Raw genomic sequence first — 4652 nt, 5'->3', positions numbered from 1 at the left:
TGTTCCTGCCCCAGCGCCGACTTTTCCCCCGACAATTTGAGCCCAAAATGTCTTATTCTCTGGAACACGCTTTTCAAGTGTCGCACGTGTTTAATCTCGTTCTTACTAACCACAAGGAGGTCATCCATGTAAATCTGACAAACGGATTCGTCAATTCCTCTCAGAAACTCGTCCATCAGGCGCTGAAAGGTTATGGGGGCATTTTTGAGGTCAAACGGCATCCTCGTTAACTACATACACATAGTGACCCCTTTCAAAAGTGAATGCCGTCTTATGTTGATCATTAGGATGCATCTTAATTTGATGATACCCATATAAATTAAGTATCGGCGAAAGCCAAATGGCAAAAAAAAAAAGAGAAGAAGGAATAAGATGTAACACGTGTGAACTGCTGTAACATACTATCATTATTGGGTTCGGTACATCTCTTTATATACATGCGATCAGCTGATCTCCTCAGTCAGCTGACATCGAAGTAACAGCTGACTAAGGCTGTAACTTATATATATATATTTTTCACCTTTGAGTAAATCATTCATAAATTTACAGATTAAATTGTTCACATCTAACACTAGATCATAACCCTGTGTTCTTGATAACAACCTATGATGTTTTCACCCTTAGCTCATAGGTTGGTCTATCGGACTCACAGAAATATTGCTATGTGTCCCTCAGATTCTCACTGTTAACAAATATTTTGTATTATTTAAAATAAATATAGAAAAGTATATAAGAAATCATTAGAAAAGAAAATTTTAGGCCATCAGCAAATTCAGAAAATAAAAAAATGTTGTATCAAAAGTTTCTATTTTACTTTTTGAAAACATTTATAATAAAAGTTCTTATATAGGTCTGAGGAAAATAAGTGAATATTTTGTACTAATTGATTTGATAGTGAAAAGAAATCTTTAATGCTGAATTCAAAACCTCTCTTCACTGTCTAGCAGTTTCAAATATCCTTGAATGATTAGAAATTAAAATGTGACTCATTCATTTCTAAATTATATAAATATAAAACCTATAGATCTTTTAAAATAAAACAGCTTTTTTTTCTTGTAATATTTAGTAAATACAAATATTTAATAACTTAAAAACATTAAAATTGAGGTGTAGATAGTTGACCGTAGATTAATGCTTGAACTTTCAGTACTAATCTTTCCCTCCTCTACGACACAACCCCTGATGAAGACCTGAAACTCAGGTCGAAACGTCGGCATAAAATAAATAAATATGGTTTTGTTTATTTATGTTGTTCTTTGCTGACCGCACCCCCCGACAAACTTCTTCAAGGATAAAGAAGTAAAAACATTAAAATAGAAAGTTATCTATGAGGAGAAGATGGTTGGGGTGCGGTGAGTAAATAACAAAAAAAGAAGTTGAGAGAACTTGTTTAATAGTGCCAACGTTTCGGCCACAGTTTCTAGCCTTCATCAGGACTAAGAACAAAGAGCAAAATAACAACCGATGAATAGAAAGAAAAAGGAAAATATAGAAACAGAATGATAAAAGTACATAATTATACTAATGAAAATGAATAAAAATAAAGTAATCAAAGAAGTGAAATCACTTTATTTTTATCTTTATCTATTTTAATTAATTTTCATTCTATATAATTTTTTACTTGTATCATTCTGTATATATTTCCTCTTTTTGTTATTTTATTTTATTTTTTTTATTCTTTGGTTGTTATCTTACTCTTTGTTCTTAGCTCTGATGAAGGCTCGAAACTGTGGCCGAAACGTTCGCACTATTAAACTAGATCTCTTATCTCACTTGTATTATTTACTGACCATACCTCGAACCATCTTATCCTAATACATATTATCTACGGTCAACTACATACTCTTCATTACAAAGTTAACATATTGTGAAAATATTAATTTAAAACTGCTAACCCAAAAAATTAAGGAAACATACACTACTTTTAAAAAAAACAATTTTTTGAGATACCTTTCGTAGTGTTCACATGTTTGAAATATCAAACACGACTATTATAGTACAAGAGCACAAGGGAAGAAAAAAAAACAGTTATCTCACCCCAATTTGTGATTACTTTAATGAAAACTATGTATAATTAATAGTCAAAACTGATGAGTCTGCCAAGTATAGGTAGGGGGAATACAAAATGGCGGCTGTTTCAAAGCGATAAAAAAATATAATTTTTGAATCGGAGCTCTATATCTTAAAAAGTAGCAACAACACAAGAAAACCTAAGAGAACGTCATTTAAAGTAGAGCAAATTTGCTAAAATATGAGCTCATAAAAATATTGTACAGAACGTATTGAAAGATCAGTAGTTAGTGAATTTATTTTGAGAAATCTATATTTCAAAAACTATTCGACGTACAGATGTCTATTAACACTCAAATTAAATCTAGTTTAATGAGCTATAAAGTATTTTATGATGTATATTTTCGTAGGAGTAGTAGATTTCATGAATTTGCTAAAATAAATTGATTTATAGTTGCTCCGACAAATTTTCATGTGCCAAATTTATATTTATATGCGGATATCTTAAAAACTACTACCCCTACGAAAATACGTGTCATAAACTTCTTTATAGTAAGTTAAAACCTTTATTTTGAGTACGGGCAGACATATGTGCGTCTTATGGATCTAGAGATATTTTTTTTTTTTCAAAATCAAACATTTTATCCGAATAACTAGAAAATAACATTTTGTAAATTTATTTTGTTAAATATCATAAAAACTACTATTCGTATGAAGATAAAGGTGATAAATCACTTTATAGTACATTAAACTAGCTTTAATTTGGAAGTTAATAGACATCTATAGGTCACATAGTTCCTGAGATATAGATCTCTCAAAATAAATACACTAACTACTAATCTTTCAGTACATTTACATAAAATATTGCTTTTTAAACAGCTATATCTTGAGAACTATTAAAGGTAACTAGCTCTATTAGGGCTAATATTTCAGCAAATTTACTCTGCTTTAAATAATGTCCTCTTAGGTTTCCTAGTATTATTTGTATTTTTAAAGATATAAAGCTCTGAATGAAAAATTAATTTGTTTTAACGTTTTGAAACCGCCGCCATTTTTTATCCCCCCTACCTATACTTGTCAGACTCATCAATTTTGACTAGTAATTATAGAGTGTTTTTATCAAATTAATCAAAAATTGTGGTGAAATAACTCACTTTTTTTTCTTTCTGGCTCTTGTACTATGAAGGTTTAGGAGCATATCTGCTTTAGATTGAAGTATCAGGTCTTGCCATTCAATCTTTCTTAAAAGTAGAAACTGATTATTTAAAATTTCTTTCAGAAATGGTAATCCTCAATGAAATACCACGTTGTGAACATGTTATTGCAATGGCTGTTATTGTTGTATACTGTCTACCGCTTGTACCATACAAGAAATTACGATATTACACTTGTCCGCTTTGCTTTGGAGTAATTTGTACACTGATCGGTATGGTATTATTACCATTTGGTTTTCTACGGCCAAGGAACATTCTCAATTTAAGGTGAGTTAGTAAGATTAATTTGTGTATTATATGTAACCAAGTCAAGTTGATTATTTTTGCATAAATTAAATTATTAATTATGTTAGTTCACAATATGAAAAATTTAAGTTCTATTTAAACAAAAGTTATATGATCAGGCAAATTATCTGACAATATTTTCAAAACCTTTAAATTACTAAAGTTAAACTTGAGATAATAAATAGGGATATTAGGGGTATTCAAAAACTATATTTTAACATGTTAAATGGAGAAATATTTCCTTCTTATACCATAGGGGTATTCATGATCTTTAGTTTAACATGTTAAATCGTGTTAAATGGAAAAACTTATGTTAAGTGGAGAAATATTTTCTTTTTCACCATGTTAAAACGATGTAACATATAACATGGTTGAGAGTCTGTTACTTGGTCGAAAACATCGATGTTTTTTTGTCGATGGTTTTTTAACATCGATGTTTTAGTATTGAACATCGATGTTTTAAAACATTGATGTTTTTTATCGATGTCGCATCTCTATCAGGGACTATGTGACGTACAGATGTCTATTAGCACTCAAATTAAAGCTAGTGTAATGGACTATAAAGAAGTTTATGACCTTTACCTTTGTAGGAATAGTAGTTTTCATGATATTTTCTAAAAAACATTGATTTATAGTCGTGCGGACAATAAATTTGATTTATGAAAAACTTTATTTCAGAAACCATTGGACGTACAGATGTCTGCCAGCGCTCAAATTAAAGCTAGTTAAATTTACTACAAAATAGTTAATTATGGCAATCTTTGTAGAAGTAGTTGGTTTTATGATATTTGAGAAAATATACTCACAAAATGTTAGTTTCTAGTTGTTCGTATAAAATGTTGGATTTTTTAAAAAATGTATCTCTTGATCCACAAAACGCACATATATCTGCCAAAATTAAATAAAGGAAAATTAACTTGCTATAAAGTAGTTTATGGTACTTATCTTCGTAGGCGTAGTAGTTTTAGTGAATATAAATTTGGCAAATGAAAATTTGTCCGAACAACTATAAATCAATTTATTTTAGTAAATTTCATGTAAACTATTACTCAACAAACATCTGAGTTGTCTGGTAGCACTCAAATTAAATTTACTATAAAGTAATTATGAGAGATAGTTGACCGTGGATGATAAATGAGGAGA

General features: G+C 29.8%; 1 pseudogene; it reads left to right on the top strand.

The window, feature by feature from the left end:
- LOC106683710 (1-acyl-sn-glycerol-3-phosphate acyltransferase beta-like) overlaps positions 1-4652 on the top strand; it is a 30473-nt pseudogene that overhangs the window by 3145 nt on the left and 22676 nt on the right.

Source organism: Halyomorpha halys, unplaced genomic scaffold (assembly GCF_000696795.3).
Source record: "Halyomorpha halys isolate HHAL.00 unplaced genomic scaffold, Hhal_1.1 Scaffold506.1, whole genome shotgun sequence".
Lineage (NCBI taxonomy): Eukaryota > Metazoa > Arthropoda > Insecta > Hemiptera > Pentatomidae > Halyomorpha > Halyomorpha halys.
Note: the sequence above shows the minus strand (reverse complement) of the source record. Positions and strands in the feature narration are given on the sequence as shown.